Source organism: Mustela nivalis (genome assembly GCF_964662115.1).
Source record: "Mustela nivalis genome assembly, chromosome: 16".
Lineage (NCBI taxonomy): Eukaryota > Metazoa > Chordata > Mammalia > Carnivora > Mustelidae > Mustela > Mustela nivalis.
The window spans coordinates 12367840-12390210 of NC_139035.1; the positions used below are offsets into that span (position 1 = coordinate 12367840).

General features: G+C 46.0%; 1 long non-coding RNA gene across 2 annotated transcripts in view; it reads right to left on the minus strand.

Moving 5' to 3' along the window:
• Positions 1-1645: 1645 nt before the first annotated feature.
• Positions 1646-22371, minus strand: part of LOC309849650 — a 56269-nt gene continuing 35543 nt past the window's right edge. Inside the window, exons 2-4 of one of the 2 annotated variants that reach the window (XR_014303809.1) lie at positions 2934-3087; positions 2439-2632; positions 1646-1982 (exon numbers count right to left, since the gene is read on the minus strand). This is a non-coding gene — a long non-coding RNA (uncharacterized lncRNA). The remainder of the gene's footprint in view (positions 1983-2438; positions 2633-2933; positions 3088-22371) is intronic. The other variant, XR_014303808.1, reaches the window with a different exon arrangement.

Below are 22371 nucleotides of genomic sequence, written 5' to 3' on the forward strand. Positions count from 1 at the left end.
GATAATAGAGCGGTGTTTTTCCAGTTACTAAGTTTGTATCAGTTAGTTAGAGCAGCAATAGGAAATCATTATAGGGAACTAGACAGGTTTCCATCTGGCTTATATTTTTATACTTGGACTGGATAGATCAATCAATTGATCGATCAATGGACAGACAGATGGATAAATACAGATAAAAATAGAGAAAGTAATTTTAGGTAATGTATTTTCTATACTCCCCTGATGGTTTTGAGAATCTGTCCATTTGATACATAAATACCTAGTTCATCTGCTTTAGAGGATTTTGTCGTGAATATATCACAGTTTATTTATACAGTTCTCTAAAATGGGAATTAGGACATTTTTAATTTTTCACAGCCATAAACATTCTTGTGCGCATTTCCTTACACACATACCTTTTGGTACATCGATTCGAAAGGTCTACTAGAATTTGTGATTCTGTCTTTACCCCAGCTTTCAGGTTATAAAGTTCAAAATCCTTAGCGTCGTGTGTCCAGACTGTTGACAGGGGCTCCCTCGGGGAAAGGGAGTAGGATGTGAGGAAAGGAGAGGGAGAGAAGCTTTCCCATTCACCTTAATGTTTTGATGTTTGACGTTTTTATAGGCATATGTTACCGTGATAAAACGAAACTAGGTATCTGAGACTTCAAATAGAGATTGGAAACCAGAGGTCCTCTGACTAGATACAGCTGGCAGACATGTTTTGGTTTGCCCACACAGATTTTTTAAAATGTGGAAGTATTCGTTTATGTTCAAGAATTAGGAGATTTCACATAGAAATGCAAAGTTTCAACTTCACTTGAGAAAATTGGACGAGTTGGAAATGTTGGACCTACATGTTCACTTGGCAACAATTGGCCAGGGGTAAATTCGAGCTGATCCCCTCAGTGGAGTAAGTGCGCTTTCACTGTTTTGCCATGGTCCCCACCCTACTCTATTGCCTTACATCCTGCCCATGTTACTCACTCATTTTATCTCTTTCTCTAGGCAACTGAGTGCCACCTTAGCTAGGGTGGCCAGATTAAAAACCAGAACTTCCAGTTAAATTTGAGTTTCAAATAAGCAACAAGTCATTTTTTAGTATTATTATGTCCTGAATACTGCTGAGCACCCTGTGTTCTTATTTGCTAAACCTATCCCCTCTAACCCCAGGTTTCCAGCTCTCCACAGCCTGGCCTCCCCCCTTTCCAACTTTATCTCTCATTGATTTCCTTTATGCTCTGGCCAAACCACACTGCTCACCGGCTTCCTGAACATGTTGTTTGCATTCTTCTGTCTTGGAGATCCACCCCCCTTGTTCCTCTCCAATCACCTAAGATTAAATCAGGGCCCTTTAAGACCCAGTGGAAGTTCCAGCTCCTACAGAAATTTTCTCTGCCTTAGGGATCACTTCTTCTTCCTTATTCGCATAGCACTATTGATAGAATTCCCTTAGCATTTCTCATTTTGAACTGCAGTGTTACTTATCTTTTTACAGGTAAGACATCTCTCCGACTAGATTGTAACCTTTGAATTTTTATTATTTTCATGCCCCCAACAAATGCTTTGAATGTAGGAAACAGTTGGTTGCCAGGCGTATCTAAGATGGGAGCTGCAAAGATGATATATCAGTTAGCTTTTCATAATGAACTACCCCAAAACCTAGTGATGTAAAATAACACATATTTATTATAGTTCACGATTCTGTGGGTTGTTAGCGTGGTTCTTCTGGTCCGGGCTGGTTTGGTTGGGGCTAGATGGTCTGAGATGGCCTCACTTATATATCCGGGGCCCTCAAGTGGAATGCTGGACCAAGGGTGTGGCCAGAGCTTCTTTTCTTATAGTCCCTCTTATCCTCAGTGTGGCAGGAACAGGCTTGCTCACACGCTTATCCAGAGTTCCAGCAAGAGCTTCTTCTTTGTCAAATTTGCTTGTGTCCCATTTGTCCAATAAGGTCATACAGCCAAGCCCAGATTCAACAGATAGAGAAACAGATTCTGCCACTTGTGGGAAAGGAACACATTGCAGAGACATGAATGCAGGGAGACGAGAACAAAGGGGAGGTTATTACGCAATAATCTACTTCACATGATCATAAGAACCCAGTTCCAATGTGCTTAAAAATTCATCTCAACTCCAGAAGCACGCTTATGTTCAATCTTGGTCTCTGTGTATCAGTAAAACTGGACTTCTAGAACGCCAGACTCCTCCCCCACCCCCAGGGGCCTCCCCTGTGCTGTTTCCTCTGCCTGGAACGCTCCTCCCCACCTCCTCGCCAGGCTAATTACTACATTTCCTTCAAGTCCTTTCTTATGGTCACTTCCTTATGGGGGAACCCCCCTGACTCTTCAAACCAGCCAGGTCCCCGGTTCGGCATACTCAGAGCACCGCTGCCTTCACGGCACTCACCACCACTGTCAGGAACTACTTTGTTGTGAACTTAATTAATGTCTTCTCACCTTGAACAGAAAGCACTGCTGGGCAGAGACCGGATCTATCTTGTTCAGTGTCAAATCCCCAGCATCTAGCACCATGCCTAGCACATAGTAGCTGCTCAGTGGTTGGAGAATGAGTGAATAAACATACACACAAACGCTGTCCTGTTGTCTCAGTGCGGAATAGAGCTGTTCAGACCACCCTGAACGTTGCCGGGCTAGAAGGCAGGGGAGAGAAGAATGGGTTGCGCAAAATTATCCAAGAACAGCTCGGGACAAAATAGATGGGTTAAATGCTAGATGCTGGACTGTAATTGCTGTGGGAGATGAGGACAGGGAGATAGGCCAGGCCGGGTGGTTACAGAAGGCTTCACACTGGAGGTGGCATGGGAACGAGGCCCGGGGAAGGAATAGGATTTGGATGTGATGAAATGAGGGAAGGAGGCTAGTAAGTCAAGGTCACAAGTTTGAGCCTCTGTAGCTCCAGCTATACTAGTATCCTCATAAGCTCTTACTCACGAGAGGGAACAGGCAGGAGAAGGAGGGAGGATGGTGAGCAGAGCCAGTCCCACTGTCACGGATCCGGCTCTAGAAGGTGAGGTTCCGGAGGACATTGTCAAGTTGAGAGTCATCTACACACATGAAAAACAGCTCATTCAGAGATCAGACTCCCCTGAGCCAGGAAAAGAGAACAACAGTAAACATCTGCTTCTGCTCTTCTGGGCACACTGTGGTCGAGATGCGCTCTCTCACTCTTCCTCTCTTTCATGTTTAACTATTTATTAGGACAACTTCCAAATATAAACAAAGACAAGAGTACAAGAAACCTCATCTGCAACGTCAACAAGCTTCAGTGCTTTCCAGAGCTCTTTCATCTCCCTCCCTCTCCAAACCTTCTTTCCTCTAAAGCATCTTAAAGCAAACCCCAGATACCATGTCACAACCCTCCTAAATAATTCACTTTGCATCTCGAAAAGAAATAAGGGCATTTTCTTACATAACCGCAATGCCTTTTGCATACTTGCAAAAAAAGCACGATTCCTCAGTATCCTTTAATACCCTGTCCGTATTCAGTGTTTCTTGGTCATCTAAGACATATCTTCTTACAACCGGTTTGTTTGAATCAGAACCTAAACGAAGTGCACACATTAGTTTGGTCAGTGTGTCTCTAAAATCTCTTTAAATCTAGACTACTCTCAAATTAATTAAGCAAGGAGGCCAGCAGACTTCTGTGGCTCTAATGCCCCTGCAGCCTGTGAAAGCAAACCAGAAATCAAAACCTTAAGGACAAGCAGTTACAAGCAGCCCACTCGGCTTTAAGCTAAGGCCAATCCAAAAGTTTTCTCTCTTTGTTTCTGTACTTTTCGCCATAAATATCTTTCCTCCCGTTGGTGGTGCACTCCTAACCACTTCTGGTTTGGTGCTGCCTAATCCAAATTGATCTTTACATTAAACTCCTGAACAGTTTACTATGCCTCCATTTATCTTGTAACACTGTGGACGGTCCCTTTGAATCAGGGTGTCTCTTTCCTGACAGCCCACCTCGGCTCAGTCCTTTATCTCTCTCCTGGGTGGGCAGGGAGCTATAAGATTAAGATCTCAGTTTGAGGAGACGGTGGGAGGGATGGGGGAAGGATCAGCGTCAAAGATCTTATGAGAGAAAAATTCAAATTGGCTTCAGGAGAAGCAGATTAAGATAAGAGACTCTTAAAAACTGGAGTTGACCTGCATGCTCTCTTAACACCTAACAATGAGAGGAATTTACAGATGTATTTTTTTAAGATCTAATTTATTAATTTATTTAGAGAGTGTGTGAGCAGGGGGAGAGACAGAGAACCAAGGAGAGAGAGAGAATCTCAGGCATGTTCCAAACACAGCACAGAGCCCAACAGGTGGCTTCATCCCAGCACCCCAAGATCATGACCTGAGCCGAAATCAATAGTCGGACACTCAACTGACTGAGCCACCCAGGAGCCCTGAATTTATGCGTAAGAGTCTGATTCCTGCAAGCAAAAAAGGGAGGGTGAGTGAAAAGAAATCCGGTTGAATCTGATGGACACATAAAAACACAAGCAGGACCAGCTGCATCATTTGTAGAGCTCAGTGCCAAGTAACGATCTCAGAACCCTTGTTCAAAAATTGTAAGGAATTCCAAGATGGCGACAGAAGAGTGTTACACCAAGCAGGTCCTTCTGAGCGCCGAGACCTGTGTGAGTGCACAGCCTCCAGCCAGGTGAAGCTGGCCCTGACATAGAGTCCAGGCCCAGAGCAGGGAGGAGTTCTACTAGGCAATGCTTTCCCAAGCTGTGTCTCATTTGCATTTCAGAGACATGCTACGGCAGTGGGAAGCATTTCCACATCTGGTAGCCACTGCCACCAGCTCAGACTTACCAGGATATTTAACAGGAGTAGTGAATGGCTTCTGGAAGTTCACAGAGGTCGGCACTACCTAAATGTCAAATCATGGATAGTGATGGGTCTGGATCCTCTAGAGGCTAGTCTACATGAGCACAGGCTCTAGAGCCAAAATGCCTGGTTTCATTACCAGACCCCATCATTTGACCAAGAAACCTTGGTCAAGTTACTTGACTTCTCTGTGCTTCTGTCTCCTATAAAATGGGGCTAATAAAAGAACCTACCTCTTAGAGTTGAGAATTAAGTCAGTTGACTTTGCTGGACTGAGACAAGCGTTACAGTGTTTGTTAAAATAAGTCCAGAGGCTACAAATGGATAAGGAAGATGTGGTCCATATACACTATGGAGTATTATGCCTTCATCAGAAAGGATTAATACCCAACTTTTGTAGCAACATGGACAGGACTGGAAGAGGTTATGCTGAGCGAAATAAGTCAAGCAGAAAGAGTCAAATATCATATGGTTTCACTTATTTGTGGAGCATAACAAATAATATGGAGGACATAGGGAGATGGAGAGGAGATGGGAGTTGAAGGAAATTGGAAGGGGAGTTGAACCATGAGAGACTATGGACTCTGAAAAACAATCTGAGGGTTTTGAAGGGGCGGGGGCAGGGGAGGTTGGGGGAGCCAGGTGGTGGGTATTAAGGAGGGCACGTATTGCATGGAGCACAGGGTGTGGTGCAAAAAACAATGAATTCTGTTATGCAGAAAAAAAATTAAAAAAAAAATAAGTCCAGAGGCTAGAGTTGGAAGGGTCCAGACAAAGCTCTGGTAATGGTGCTCCCTGCAGGCTAGGGACTAACTCTGCTTTTCTGATTGAAGAAGGCTGTGCTAGCATCATCATTGTTCTCCCCAACAACCTACACAAGGGTCATCCACTCAATGAGTGTTTAGTTAGCACCTGCTATGTGCCAGGCACTTACTGACTGGAGAGTGAGTCACACGTGGTCCTTCTCCTTAGGGTGCTGGTCATCTGGAATAGGGAGGACTCTACCTGCAAACTCAAGTCTTGCCCAGGTCTGGCATCAGGCATGGCTCTAGTCTCTCTACTTGTTGCCCACCACCACGGCAGCTCTGCAGCTGGTGAGCAAGATTTAACTTCAGTATCTTGATTCCTCGTTATCAATCTGCTTTGTATTAGTCTATTTGAACCACGCCCCTGCCTGATCATTCAGCATTCCCTTTATAAGATCCAATAGCTTATTTCCTGCCCCAGGACCTAGGCCCCCAGCTTGAGGTCCCATACCTGTCAAAACCCCAAGATGCTATTAGCCTTCTGGCTGACTGCCTAGGAGAAGCTCCTGGATTCTTGGAGACTAGGTTGAGCCCATCTTTGCTTAATGGTAATTATGTCATGTTGGCCTTCCTAGACTGGCCTGGACCCACGTGTGTCCATCTATCCAGCAAGTAGTCCCAGACCTTGCCGTCTTACTCTCAATGCCTCGCCACTGCTTGACTCTGAACAGCGGTGTGGTTTTGGATTCCTATCTCACCCACCATCCGTTGCAAGATGTGAAGAGTATGGGCAAGAGGGATGGTGGGAGGGAGCCTATACCAAAGTCTGACATGGAAACCAGACTCCTTCCTATCAACTAACAAATACTTGGCCCTCCGCCAAAGTCTTTGAGGGGTACTTTATGTCAGGATGGCTACAGAGGATAAGCCAGGGTCGTAGAGTTGGAGAGAGAGTGGTGGTAGAGACACCAGCTGCTTTCCCATTGGTCTGATTCAACTCTGAGGCCACTCTGAGGTTGTGCCAGTGCAGCCCAGGAACACTGTCTAGCAAACCACTGTCCTTCGCCAAAAGCTTCCAGGCAACTGGTGTCTTCAGGGAGCTGGTGATACAGAGAAGTGGAAGGTGGAAGCTATGTAAGAGTTCTTCTACATAGCTTTCTCCTTCCCCAGATATGTCTTTTAGAATTTCTGAAATGGTGAGACAAAAAAAAAAAAAAAAAAAAAAATTCTCCAAGGTCACTTTGAGAGAAGCGATATCTATGAATTTCCTCACTTAGGGTCATAGGGCCATGGTAAGGTAGAGAGCTATCAGCCTTGTTGATGAAACATCATTGGGACAGCAGAGAACCAGACACTAAAAAATTATCCCCAGAAAAATCAAAGAGGACTTCAATGTGCAAACCTGAATCCTTTGGCCCTGGGAAGGGAAACAGCCCAGCCTGGGAAGGGGCCCAGCAGAAGGACAGACAATGGAGAAGGTGGCCAGGGCCCAGGGTCAGGCCTTTTTATTCTATTAGCCCATGGCTTCCCTGCAACCTCCGAATACAGAATATTCAGCTTGCGGAAACGCTGGGCTTCTTAACAGGGGATAAATGAAGTCAGTCTTTCGGCTATATTTTCTCTATGAACGAAGAGACGTTAATGAAACAATTGGTGTTGATGTCCTAAAGGACCACTGACAAATTAATTAATCAACAATATTTCCTAAACAAAACCAAAGACGGATCGGGGAAGAAAGGGAGTACTGAGAGCCTAGTATAGTTTCAAAGGACAAATATTTTCAATCCTACCAAATACTAAATATATATATATATATGAATATATTATAGGATTATATATTCCTATATATAATTCCTATATATAATTCCTATATTCATATATATATTCATATATATTCCTATTATATATTCCGATATATATATTCCTATATATAGGAATGAATATATATATGAGAGAAGTAACAATTTACAGACAATATAGGATACAGGGTTCCGAGGAGGCAGGAATGTTTCCTGTCGGGTGTCTGGAAAGACTGAAGCAAGGCATAATTTGAGCCTGTCCTTGCTGGCTGGGGAGGATCTAGAGTCTAGATTCCTTCCACATGATGAAGTCCTTACTGGGCAGCTGACACTGTGCTAAGAACCAAACACAAAGAAGAGCACGGTGTGGACCCTGTCCTCAAGGAAGGGCTCACGGCCTGTGTGGGCAGCAGGTGTGTGAACAGAGGACAGAGCCGAGCCTTGGAAAGGGGTGAGATGTTTGGGTGGCTGGGGAAGGAACCTGGGGGCATGGAGAGAAAGTGTGTGTGTGTGTGTGTGTGTGTGTGTACAGCATCTGGGGTGTGGAAAAAGAGAAAGAGAGAGAAAGAAGGTAGTTCTGGGCAGAGTCCATTGAGGATGGAACGTTGGAGCAGAGTTTTGAAGTTTCAGTGTTGTCTGTGGACTGAGGAATGACATTCTGGATGGGGGGGATGGTGAGTGAGAGGTTATGAATAGAGACAACCTATTAAAGACAGGGTGAGAATTTAGGGAAGTCTGTGTAACTGGAACAAAAGAAGCATGCCGGGTGGGATAGAAGGTGAGTCTAGGAGAAGGGGCAGGGGACAGATCCGGAAGGCCTTCCGTGCCAGATTGTGTGGGATTTCTTCATGTAGGGGATCTGGGGCCAGCCACAAGTTTGAAGCAGGAGAGGAAGGGGCTCATGCGTACTTTTAGAAAGATCGCTGAGAAAATGGAGTCTTGGAGCTCAGAGAAGCCGGAGGATGGGGACCGGCGCTGGGGGTTGGTGGGTAGGTTGGCGGGGGGCACTGAGGCTTACAGGCAAGGAAGAAAGAGCAACAGTGGGATGCTCACAGCTGGGGGAGGGGGTGCAAGCTGGGTTCAAGGCAAGAGAACTAGGTGAATTGAGGGAGACCTTGAGGAGGCAATGCCCCATGCAAACCATTTATTTCAACAAATACTTTCCCATTGTTCCATTTCTCCCCTTAGGAGCACCTTTCATTTGCGAATTGGTTTTTTTTTGTTTTTTTTAAGATTTTATTTATTTATTTATTTGACAGACAGAGATCACGAGTAGGCAGAGAGGCAGGCAGACAGGCAGAGAGAGAGAGAGGAGGAAGCAGGCTCCCTGCTGAGCAGAGAGCCCGATGCGGGACTCGATCCCAGGACCCTGAGATCATGACCTGAGCCGAAGGCAGTGGCTTAACCCACTGAGCCACCCAGGCGCCCACATTTGCGAATTGTTAAATTAGCTGTCCTTTCCGCAGCCTTCTGCCTTTGGGGAAATGATTTCCTTTTTGCCTCAGTTGAAATGGATTCTGCTTCACAGGAATCATCAGAGTTGACCTCACCTCTGTCTTCCGAGGGCTGCTTCGGTGTGGGCTGCCCTTGTTCCGGGGCTGAGGGAAGCTCTGTGATTGTCACAACACTGTGAAGCTTCTAGAAACAGGCACTGAAATCATTTGGCACAATCATGTGTGTTTAAACAAAATAAATTTCCCCGAGGCAGCCCCCAAGTTCTGTCCAAGGAGACCCTTTGCCCCCTACATAAACAGTTGGTCCTGAGTTACTCGAAACACCCTCCAGACAGAGGTGTTCTGAGGTACCTCTGTCCTCATGGGAAAAGCCTGGCTGTATGAAAAGGGCACAGAAGGAAGTAACTTTTGTTCCAATACCAAATCCCTGGGAGACCAGTGTTTGCAAAGTTGACATCCTTTTGACTTTTTACATGATTTTTCTAACTCTTGCATTTCTTACACCAAGAGCAAAATAGAACTTGACCCGGGTTTCCTCCATGGTGGGTCTGCCAGGCTAGCGTGGAGCTGTGGCTTTGCCCTGTGCACGGGCTAGTCAGGAGACTGGAGCAGAGGGCAAGTAAGGTGAAGGCATGGCTGAAATTCCTATAGACGCCAATAGGCTGGGCACAGCCTGCCCTCCACTCTTTCTGGCTCTGGTCATAAGGGGGTGAGAGGGTAAAGATGACTCAACACGGCCCAGCCTCACTCTCAGAAATCACAGTGCATGTCCCGGATGGTGGGTCAGCAGTAGGAACTTTAGACATAATGACACCTTGATTAAGAAACTGTTAGTGGGGTGCCTGAGTGAAGCATCTGCCTTGGGCTCAGGTCATGATCCCGGGGTCCTGGGATCGAGGCCCACATCGGGCTCCCTGCTAAGTGGGGAGTCTGCTTCTCTCTCTGCCTCCTCCCCTCTGTCTGTTCATGTTCTCTGTTGCTCTCCCTCAAATAAAATCTTAAAAAAAGAAAAAAAGAAACCATTAGGGAAGAAATCATCATTTTATGTCTCAGTTCTGATTTTTTTCCAGCCTTCAGTAGTAATGTGGAGCGGCCTTGACTGCAGCGACTTTTCTACTACACGGGAAACACTTTGTTGCTCCAGACAGAAATATCTGCCTAACAGCTTTAATCTGCCCCCAAACCGCTGTGGGTCCGTAGGGTTAGCCATGCTTCTGTTCCCCACTTCCCTCTTTCTCCGCCCTGTGCTCCCTCACCAATGGGCTCTCCTACCCTGGCAGCCCCTGGAGGCCCTGCTTGTCTATCAAAGCAGGAAAGACTCTCACAATGGTTGTTTGTACTCACAGGTTGAGAGATGGCCCTTCACGGTACTGATTTCTGTCACCATTACCTCACCCAGCCATTGCATGTCAAGGTGTTTCCCAGAAGGCCGTGGGTGGAGAGTAGCAGTTAAGAGTGGGTAGTCTGGACCCAGATCAAAGCCAAGCTGGGATCTGGCACTGAGAGTTACCAGCTGTGGGTCGTGGGATAGGCAGCAAGCGGTTCCTCCCGCCAAGCTTCGGTTGCCTGCTCCATCCGTAGAGAGAAGCCCGTCATGCAATGTCGCTGTGTGGCCTCAAGGAGAAAACCCATGTTTACTCCGAATTTCCTGGTACATGGTAAATGTGACCTGTGGGGATTTATTGGCTAAGTGACACACAAATGACTTTATTCTCCTGAAATCCTTAGTGAAACCGCCAACCAGTGGTGAGAATCCTCTCATCGTTTTTGCCATGGAAGGATTCAAATGTGTAGAAAAGTTGAAAGAACAGCACAGTTGGCACTCCCATTGTCTCCTTAATTCCACAATTGTTTATTCTACAGCTGTTTACATTTTGCCACAAAAATATATTTTTCTCTTAACCATTTCAAAGTAAGATGTAGACATGACTTCTGAATACTCCAATACCTATCTCTTGAAAAATAAGGATGTTCTCCTACATATTCACAATCGTCTTTATTATACTTAAGAAAATTAATGATAACCACCTAAATCACCTAATTCCCCATCTACATAAAATTTTCCAAAATGTTCTTCTTTTTTTTTTTTTTTTAAGATTTTATTTATTTATTTGACAGACGGAGATCACAAGTAGGCAGAGAGACAGGGAGAGAGAGAGGAGGAAGCAGGCTCCCTGCCAAGCAGAAAGCCCGATGCGGGGCCAATCCTAGGACCCTGGGACCATGTCCTGAGCCAAAGGCACAGGCTTTAACCCATGAGCCACCCAGGCACCCCTGTTCTTTTTTTTTTTTTTTTTTTAAGATTTTATTTATTTATTTGACAGACAGAGATCACAAGTAGGCAGAGAGGCAGGCAGAGAGAGAGGAGGAGGCAGGCTCCCCACCGGCTGAGCAGAGAGCCCGATGCGGGGCTCGATCCTAGGACCCTGAGATCATGACCTGAGCCGAAGGCAGAGGCTTTAACCCACTGAGCCACCCAGGCGCCCCCAGGCCCTCTGTTCTATGTCTTCTAATGGATTTTTTCCCCCAACAAGATCCAATCAACATGCTTACATTGAGTTTAGTTGAAATGCCTCGTTCTCTTTTCATCTAGAGCTGTAGGTGTGCAGAAGTTTGAGAAGCTCATTGTTCCTGAAGACAGCTACATGGAGGGCTGCCTTGGGCTCAGGTGGGAAGGGCCACAGCTTCCAGCAAGGCCCCACTGGCGCTGGGATGTGACTGCGTTGTTGATTTGTCAAATGCGTTGGTTACTAGTCTTCCTACTCAATAACTCGAGGTTAGGAACTTTTGTTTCCTTCATTTTCCCATGACCTGCATTGTACCTCATGGGCAGACGGTTAATTAAAGTGGATGGAAGGAAGAGTCAGGGAGGGAAGGAGGAAAAAATAGAGGAGTGGCAAGAAGGTGGGCCCAGGTAGCCATCTGCATCCAGACCTGGTAGGTGCCTGAGGGAGGACCACCTGATCTCGTGGACGCCCCCATTCTCCTTGGATTTGGGGAGGACTGTTCTCTGCTGTGTCATGTGCCTTCTTCCTTCTCATGTCCCTTTCTCCCATTTCCTGCCTTCCTCGCCCGAGTGCTAGGTTGGCTCACGTCAGACTTGCTGCTAACTCTACTTTAATCTCTCCCTCTCTCTCTCTCTCCAGGGACTAGATTAACACGTGACAGTATTTAAAAAGTAATCTATAGTTATTTACCTCTTTCTACAACTACACTCATTTTTCCAATTCTCCCAACCCACACGATTTCCACCCTGATGAAATGAAATTCCTGACCGCAAAGTGAATGATACACACTCTTTGTACCCAGAGATTTCATGATGTTGATTAGGAGCCATGCTCTGAGGAAAGGAGAGAACACATGAATTAGCTCCCAAAGCCAAGAGGAGTTGTCCTCCAAACACAACCAGCAGAGTGTAGCTCAGGCTTCAGGGTCCAACTATTATTTCTGTTCAGTCGAGAGAGAACAATGACCCAATTGACAGGGATAAGCCAAGGTTTGTAGAGCAAACTTTCTCCAGATCTCATACCTAATCCATCTTTAAAATTCTAAATTAGACAAAGGCAGACAAGATATCAAAAGTTAATGCAAGAAACTCAAGATTATCTGCCCGGTGGACTGCCTAATCTGCATTCCAGGTTGATTCTGTTGATACGCTTCTCTGTCACCTCCCTTGGCTGAGCAGTTGGCTTCTATTCAAGGTACACAGGGCCATTTAATGATTAATTTCAGCAAAACTGTATCAGGAAAGTTAAACTCCCTTGAGTGTGTCTGTGTGTGTACACATGTGGACACTTTTATGATTATCTGGCTGTTTTTTTGTTTTGCTGTTTACCTCTCTGGGCTCCTGCTTCTCTGCATTTGTGGAGACATCTGTAAGGTTATTATGACCGGCAGGGAATTCCTAAGAGCTTGTTGGTCCTTCTCCCCTCTCCCTGGATGTATGGGGAAATGTTTGTCAGCTGTAGAGGCCTCACGTACACAAGTGACTGACCTTGACCTTTGAATGGATTGTGTGCCTGTAACCAGGAAAAAGGACAGTGTTTGTGTTTGATGACGCTTTTATGCCCTGCTATCAGCTAGAGTCCTTTATAGGGCCTGCTGATGGCCAAGGACTCCAGGAACCATCATGATTATTTAGCCAACTATTTTAATGAGTGTATATAAACTCATTCTATTTTTATATTAACAGGGAGGGAAAAGTTGGAAGATTTAATATGGAGGAGGAGGGGGTTTAGCGTCAATGCTCAGGGCCACTGGGAATCCCACAGATTTCAATCCAGCCTCCTCCCACTCTTTTCTCCATCCTATGCCTCTCATCCTTTCTTATCCTTTCTTTCTTCTTCTTTCTTGCTTACCTTTTTCTTCCCTCCTTTTTCTTTCTTCAACATTTATTGCATGCTTACTATGTTTTAAACACAATGTTAAGTGCTGGGGATACCGAGATGAATATCACATGCCCCAGCCTTCTGGGAACTTGGCTTCATGGGGGAGGAAGATAGGGACACAAATCAGTCCAGTGCAGTGGGTAATGATAGAGGTAAATTCAGGCGCCCTTGGCTTGGGGAAGAAGGCAGAAAGCTTTCCAAAAGACATAATGGGCAATCAGCCCAGGGAGGAGGAGGGTCCAGGGCCAAGACGTACAACAGATTTTGATGTCACTGGGTATGGTTAGGATGATGAGGGCAGGGGAGGAATGACACCTGCTTCTACTCTGGTAATTATACAGGTGACACATCCATGAGGTACTGGGTATGTTCTAAGATGCCTGCTCGGATGACAGACCCCAGGGCATCCTGGCAGAAATGAAAGCTGAAATGAAGGAAAGATCACCCTTGAAGGCCAGTGTGTGAAGTGGGCTCAGGGGTGAGGTGTCATGTACGAGGAAGTAGGCAGGTCGGGGTGAAGAGGTATAGATGAAGATCTGTGCTCACCGGAGTGGAACGGGGGGGTTGGAGAGGGGAAGATCTCCTGGCCTCCTAGCAAACAAGGCCAGCCTTGTGCTGCAAGTTTTACCAGGAGTTCAGGATTCTGGAAGAATCCTTCTACCCAGTCGTCAGAACATTAGTTCTTAGGCTGTCCAAGGGCAGAACCCTACGTTGGCTGCTCCATGAGCTACAGGAAGCAGGAGACCTTTTATAAACTCAGGAAGGTAAGAGGGAGTCTGCTGGGGGAAACTTAACTCTTGCTTCTTGGATGTCTCAACCTAATGGTAGAAAGAACACATATGAGCCAGAAAGACCTAAGTATCGTGTCCAAGAATAACAACCGCAGCAAAATAGTAATCGCTATTATATATTTAGTGTCTGCTCTGCAGAAGGGGATTTCATGTATTATTTAATTTAACCCTCACATGCCTGTAAAACTGTACATAATGATAGAAGTTATTATCATTCCCTCCATCTTATAGATGAGGAAATCAAAGCTTGGAGAGGTCATAGGTAGGAAGCCCTAGAATCACAATGAACCCAGATCATTCTCACTCTAGAGACCCTGATCTTAATTGCTTTCCTTACCACGAATAAATAGTGCAGGTCCTCTTTGACCAGCAGTGGTGGAGGGGAGAGACCCTAGGGACTGATGAATTGCATTTCTACAGCTCTGCTAGTTGTTATGAAGATATTTAATTTTTTTATTTCTCTAATTAGTTTAGTCTTAGTATACTTAAAAAATATTAGTATTGGCCAAGAGTGTATCATTCAAGGGGGGAAAAATACAGATTTGGAAAGAGGCTCTCTGAAGTCTGTTACATTGGTAGTTGTTATGGACTGAATGTCTGTGTCCCACACCAAATTCCTATGCTGAAGTCCTAATCCAGCAGTGTGATGGTATTTGGAGGTGGGGCCTTTGGGAGGTCATTAGGTTAGATGAGGACATGATGGTGGGGCCCTATGATGGGACTGGTGCCTTTAGAAGAAGAGGAGAGAGACACCAAAGCTCTTTCTTGACATACACACTCTGAAGAGTGGCCATGGGAGGACATGGTGAGAAAGTGGCCATCTATAAATTAGGAAGAATGACCTCACCAAGAACTGAGTAGGCCATCACCTTGATCTTGGACTTTCTAGCCTCCAGAACTGTTTGGGAGTGTCATGGGGCTACTCATGGAATCCGTGTGTCTTCACACACCCAGATAATACACACTCTTGGCTCTCTATAAGAAAGAGGATGGCAGAATTTATGAAAGTTCATATTGGAAGAGAAAATGAAAATCTCTAACTTTTAGCCTCACCGTTTACCAGAACTTGATCCGAGTATTGTTCACAGGTAACAAGTGATAGAGTTTAGCCAAAGACCTTTTCTTGGGTGCTTGGGTGGCTCAGTGGGTTAAGCCTCTGCCTTCAGTTTCAGGGTCCTGGGATCGAGCCCTGCATCGGACTCTCTGCTCGGCCGGGAGCCTGCCTCCCTGCGCACTTGTGATCTCTGTCTGTCAAATAAATAAATGAAATCTTTAAAAAAAAAAAAAAGACCTTTTCTCTTTTCTCTCTGGCTTTATATTTCTCCCCCTGAGAGACCCAGCCACACAATGGAGCCTGAATAACCCACAATGTGAATGCGAGTCAGTATATGAATTTTTTAAAATATTTAATTTATTTGTATAAGGGGTGGAGGCAGACTCCCTACTGAGCAGGAAGCTCAACACGGGACTCGAACCCAGGACTCAGAGGTTATGACCTGAGCCGAACGCAGAAGATTGAGGCCGATGGAGCCCCCCAGGCGCCCCAGATTGTATTTTAAGTACCCAACAGTCTCTGATGCCAAACCTCTCCTGCCCTGGTTTTAATTCCCCCCAATTCTGTCTTCTTTCTGTCCCAGAAGGGCCTGCCATCAGCTTTTTGCAACTTTGTGTGACTTTGAATCAATGTGTTTCCTCTCCCGGGGGCACTTATATTTTTAAACTCCTCTCTGAGTAAGGAATGAGGAAATGTGTCCTTTGTTACAGAGGCTAACTGTCTCCTGGCGGCAGGTTATATGCACCTGCCTGGAATGGCCTAGCGGAGCTCCCGCAGATACTGCCTACGATAAAGATACCACAGCCATTTAGAGGGTCACACTGATATCCTAGGGGGAGGACAGACTCTTCCAGTGGAATGTGAGGCTTCCAACAGAGCTTGTGCAATTTCAGGTTTCCAGAGAGCAAGAATATCACAAAGTCTACTGTTACCCTGACCCCACCCTCTGCAGAACATCCTTCGTCATCTCAAGAAGGTAAAATGAGACAGGCAGAGCGGGGGACGAGATGGCAACTTCTGCTTTATTCTGACAGCCAGTGTGTAGGGTGCTCCTGTGGGGAATATGACTCACCAGCCTTGGTCATGACTCTGGGCCCAGGATTCACAAGCATTCCCAAATTAGCAACCAACCTTGCACACCCCCAGAGTAGTAAGACACTTCCCACAGAAGACAATCAATGGCAAATGCACGGAGCCAGGTTAAAAGAGCTGCGGGTTATTACAGTTCTTTCAGTCAGCCTGGAAAACCTTTCTGTAAAATACAGTCTTCTCTGCTTCACCATTTATTCCCTATTCATCCACCCATTCAAAAACTTCTTCCTAAACATCGTCTCGACGCCTAGCACTGTTCTGGGAGGCAGCAATAATAAAGCAGGCTTTTCTCTTGCGGAGATCACAATACAACGGGACAACCTTGGCACAATGACTTCACCTCTGCTGGTTTCCTCATCTACAAAATGGGGATAACTATGTACTGATTCACAGGGGAAGGCGTGTGGAGCAGTCATCGGAGTGCCTGACGCTTAGCAGACACTTATCTAATGCTAGCTGTTAGCCTCCATGAAGAGACAACTGGCGTGTAATTAAGGTCATCGGTGTCCTGAAGTGCCCGTTGGTGCCGTGGCTCTTTCTCCTCACTGGGAGCCTAGGGCCTCAGCAGTGTCATAGCCGGGAACCCAGCCCCACAGTGAATAGGACCAGAGACGCTGAGGTCAACATAAGCCTCCGTTCCATTGGACCTGTCCTCCTCCTCCTCGCCATCTGAAAGGAGCTGGGGCATCAGTTAAGGCTTGGTGCTGATAAGGTGACAAGGAGATAAGAATCTGTAAAGTATAACTTTACAAAATATAACTCATTCATTTCCTCTTCAGTGTGGGGACCCACCCAATCACACAGCTGCCTGGTGAGAACAAAGTCTGAGAATGCCAAGGTGTATCACAGATTATGTTCCCCCAGGTAGAAAGGGGAAAGTTGAATTGCAAAACCCATGTCACCTGCCTTCAGCTAATAAACCCTCCTGCCTCCAGGCCTGCAGTTTCTCTAGGCCTTGCTTCTTTTCCTGGGTTCCTTCCTTGGTGAGGTCTCTGGATGCTTTGTGCTTGTATAAAGCTATATACGGGTATCCGTGAGTACAGTCTCACGGTATTACCATTATGGAGCTGTGGATTTTTTTTAAAGAATTTTATTTATTTATTTGAGAGAGAGAGAGAGAGCACTAGCAGGGGGAGCAGTAGAGGGAGAGGGAGAAGCAGGCTCCCTGAGCAGGAAGCCCGACATGGTGCTCCATCCCAGGACCGTGGGACCACGACTGGAGCCAAAGGCAGACGTTTTAACTGACTGAGCCCCCCAGTCACCCCAAGGATCTGTGAATTTCTTAACTGAGCCTATGATTTCTGTGTTCCTGGTGATCTTCCCTGACCTCCTTGTGATTTGGAAAAGGAGGGTTCAACCCTGTAATCCTCCCCGGTGAGGACCTGGCTGCCGCTGCTGCCTATAGTAAGGAGCTGGCAGGTAAAGCCATCTCTCTAGAGGCAGCCGAAGCAGCTTCGGCATCAGCCTCCATTGCACGATTCCAGGCAAGTGGCTGAAGGAGCTCCACCACTAACCAGGTCCTCAGTCCCATTAACAAGGGGCAAGTCTTCTCCCTAAGGAAGAAATGGTTTAAACATACAATGAGAAGCAACGGTTGCCTTGAGAAGCCTTGACGAAGGACATTAGATCACTGCTAAGGTTCCCTACAGTTCTGTGATTCTAGAATCTTAATGATCTTGAGCCAGAGATCGTTTGAAGGGGGACTGAAAAAACTCAGCGGGGAGAGAAAAACAGAAAAAAAAAAAAAAATGAGATGGCTTAGAAAGTGAGCATGAAGAGTGAGAAAAGCTTCGAGATTCTTCCATTTGGAGATGTGGCTTTGTTTAGAGCCAGTTTTCGGCTCCGCTGGGTTCACCTTTCTAAAAGGGATGTGCTATGGGACTTCGGGTCGCTCTCCCAGCAAGCTTGTTGGTAGGGCCTAAAGCAGCAAAGAGCCAGGACTCAGAGGGCCGGCTCCTTTGCTCTGCCTGATGCTACTTCCAGCAGACCCGACCGTCACATCTCCAGTTCTTTCAGTCTTCAGTGGCCTCCTTCCCCAAGGCCACGGAGCATTCTCCTGTCCTTTTACGTGGTCTTCTCTGTGTCGAGGCGTCATGCGGCCAGACAGACCTGGGGTGAAATCTACCCCTTATTGCTTGTGTGACCTGAACATGTTTCACCTCTCTGGGCTTCAGTTTCCTTCTCCATAAAATGGGTCCACATTAACCTATGAGCTATTACGAGTTCCTCTGAGATTTGAATGTGCGCGTGCATACACGATCGTACTTAACAGTTAATCAAAAAGCTTTAAGAGCAGGATGGAGTACGAGTCCGGGTGTGCCACTGAATAATAGCTGTGGGAACTTAAGGAAGTTACTTCTCTGTGCCTCCGTTTCCTCGCGTGTAAAATGGAATTAATCGTGCTACCTACTCCAATGACTCGGAGGAATGGTTAAATGAGCTAATATGTGCGAGATGCTTAGAATGGTAGCTGGCAGGTGCTATGTGTGTGTTAGCTGTTACTGTTATTGTTATTAATACTACACAACACACCCAGCCTAATGCTGGCACAGGGAAATGCTGAATAATCCCTAACACCTTTGTACTAAACTTGCTGCCTGTCCTCCAGAATTCCTGCCTTTCTAGTTGCCCTGCTCAGCTAAGCCTCTCTCCAGCTAACAGGAAACCAGGGCTCCAGGAGCTGCTCAGCATCAGACATTAAACGTCCACATTTGGTGGCCTGTGTCGGTGCCTTCATTCCATTATTTGTCCAGGGCTCTAGCCTCAGAGACACCCCCCAACTAGAAACAAGCAGGTGTCCCTGGAGGGAGGAACCCCCCAAACGGATCGTAACCCCGTATTTTGTCAGCGCTGGCACATGGCGAGGAGGCTCTGGGTCACTTTGGCAGGGATGTTTTTTCTAAGTCTGCAAACTGAATCAGATACAACTTCTGGTCTTGAGATTGCAGCTCTGCCCTGAGCACCAAGATTCTACTTGCCACTGGGGCTGCTGGTGGCTGCTTGGGACAGCGGCTCTGGGTAGGCTGCGGTGGGGGAGGGCTGGCTGGCCAGCTGGCCCGGCTGACCACTACGCTGGTCCAAGCTGGCTGTGCTGGGGCTGCCTGGAAAACGCTCTCACACTTAATGGCAGAACTGATCATGTACTGGGCACTCACCCTGCACAAGGCACTGTGTGGGGAGTGGGGGAAACTAAGGCAGAGCCCAAGCCCTTAAGGAGGTTAGGAAACTGGTGGAAGGAACAGAAGTACTTCCAGAGTAAACTCATGATAGCAGGATATCTGAAGTCATCATTGTGTCTTTGCAGATATCAGTGACCTGTAAACTCCTAAGATTCCTGAGAGTCTAGGTAGAGTAAACGTACCAGCAGAGCCGGAGTCATAACCGTTCCCGTTGTGGACTGGGCACTCTTCGCACGGCTTTGACATACATTAACTCGTTTCATTTTCACAGGCACCTTTTGTAGGTGACCTTATTGGCCTTATTTTTACATGTGGAAGCTCAGAAACAGGGAGGCTAAGAGAGGAGCCTAAGACCACACAGTAAGAAGTACAGAGCCGGGATCCAAACCTGGGATCTCAGGCTGCAAAGACCATGTTCGTCCTCCTCCGTAAGCTACCTGGAGCAGGAGAAGGTGAACCCTGGCCATCACACGGGAAGAGATTCCTTCTTCTCCCAGGTGGTAGGAAATGAATGCACTAGTGACTTCAGTGCATGGGGCTTACCCCACAGATCTGTCCCGGAGCCTGCCCCTCCTACAGAGGTCACCCAACCATCAAGCATGCGATGCCCTGAGGGAGAATCTGCTCAGCTTGGCCAGCAGCACCCAGGAAAGGACTCCCTCTCAGCACGCAGGACTCCTGCCAGGCCCCTCGTAGGCCTTTGGCCAGCCTCCAGGTGGCTGCTTTTGGGGAGGAGAGAATGCCAGTCCAATCGGTTGTGACCAGGGTGGTGGGAGGTCATGTGGGACAGAGGAGTCAAATGCTTCCCTGAAGCCCAAAAGAACTTGACTAACACATGAGCCCACAAGGAAGGATGTCGCTGTTCTGAAACCCAAATCATATTCATTTGTATTGTCTGTTCACTCAGAACTCTTAAAAAAATATATACATACACACACGCACACACACAAAGTATATATATGCATGAAATATATATATATATATATGATTATTTATCATAATAAAAAATAAAATTATCCAGCCATAAAGAATGGGTTGAATAAATTAAGGTACACCCAAACAACAGGTTGCTATTTAGCTATTAAAATCAATGCAATTAAAATCAATTTAAGGGCGCCTGGGTGGCTCAGTGGGTTAAGCCGCTGCCTTCGGCTCAGGTCATGATCTCAGAGTCCTGGGATCGAGTCCCGCATCGGGCTCTCTGCTCAGCGGAGAGCCTGCTTCCCTCTCTCTCTCTGCCTGCCTCTCCATCTACTTGTGATTTCTCTCTGTCAAATAAATAAATAAAATCTTAAAAAAAAAAAATCAATTTAAGTATATTTATTAACATAGAAAGAAAGATGTTTTCAGTATGTCATTAAGACGAGCTTGAAAAACAAAATGGATATTCTGATCCTATTTTCATAAAAATATGTATATATGTGGACAGAAAGCTTTTTCATTTACACACACAAAATATTAATTGAGGCTATCTTTGATAGGATGGTTTATAGATTAAGTTCTTTCCTTTTTACTTACTTAGATCTACATTTTCTATAGGAAACATGTATTTCTTGTGTAATAAACTTGATTAGTTAAGAATCTAATAGTACGTTGAAATAACCTAATTTTGTAAAAAGATTCATCTTACCTTAAACATGAGGGGAAAAAAAATGTCTGAATGTCTTGTTCTCTTTCCTCTTTGTCCCTCCTGCTTTTGGTGGGAAGCAAATAGTATTCATTGATTCATAGATTCCAGGCCAGGAACTTACCTTTGAATAATGACTTATGAGAACAAGAAGGGAGTTTAGAGATGATCTAACCCAATTTCTTATTTAGCAGATGAGGAAATTGGACCCATGGACTTAGGTAGTTTTCTAAGTGCCTGGTAGCACAAACACAGCTGAAATGCAGGTCTTTGATGCCCAGCCCAGGACACATTCTACCCCGTCATGCCAGGTCGTCACACCTGCTCTGTTGATGCAGAAAGGACTACAGTCATTTACGGTGGAGGTGACAGCTCTAAGCATAGGAAGGGCCATTATGCTGACCATGATCAGTCACTATTCTTTGGCTCTATGAACAGGCAGGCATGGAAGTTGGATTTAACTACTGTAGTAGACCCCAGAGTGGGAGCTGAAACATTGTGGTGGGTGATAGGAAGATAATTCTGCTACTCTTTTCTGGAAACCTCCTCTCTGGAAAGCTTAGGCATGATGACACATGAAGACAGAGGCCCCGACACAAGTCCGGTCCCCAGATTCCTTCCTCTTCTTCAGCAGCTGGGTCATGAATGCTGCTTGGAGTATTGTTGCTCTTTTTGCCAAGACTCATCTTTCTGGGAAATAGTGACAGTAAGTCAAAGTCAGCATGGTATAAACGCTGTTCTCAGCTCTTCACAAAACCAGTTTTGAGGAGCTGCATGGATAATATTGGTTTGTCAACTTCCCTGGAGAATTCTTGGCATTGCTGCTATCATATTGGTCAAGAGTTTTGGTTGCACACATCAAAAACCCCACTTAAACTGGTTGAGGCAAAAAAGGGAATGTATTAATTCACAGAATTCAAGGAAAGGTTGAGTATCTAAACTATGCGAAGATCAGGGATACATGGAGCTAGGCCTTAGGAACCATGAGAACAAAGACTTCAGTAGAGGACAGGCCTTCGTCTCTGCCTCTGGACCCTGTTTCTTCATTGTCTTTCACTGCAACAGGATGACTCCACTTTCCATGGCCATATTTCTACTTGACAGTCTCTATCACCAGGCAGGAACTTTCCTGGTGATCTCTTACTTGTCCCAAGTTAAGAGATCTTTGTGGGAGGGCCTGCATGGGTAAGCCGGGACCAGGGTGCTGGGCCCTGTAAGAACATGACAAGTCCAATGGGAATACAGTGTTTGTCTGGGAGGAAAATCCAGAAGAGTAGGAGGTATTTGCTGAAATAAGGATATCCTCTTCCCCCTGAACAATCAGATGGTGAGTGAGAATCCTTAAAAAGTCTACCTAAAACTCCTGAGAGAAGAATGCATCTGGCAAGAGACATCTGCTCTTACAATGATGGACAACCAGT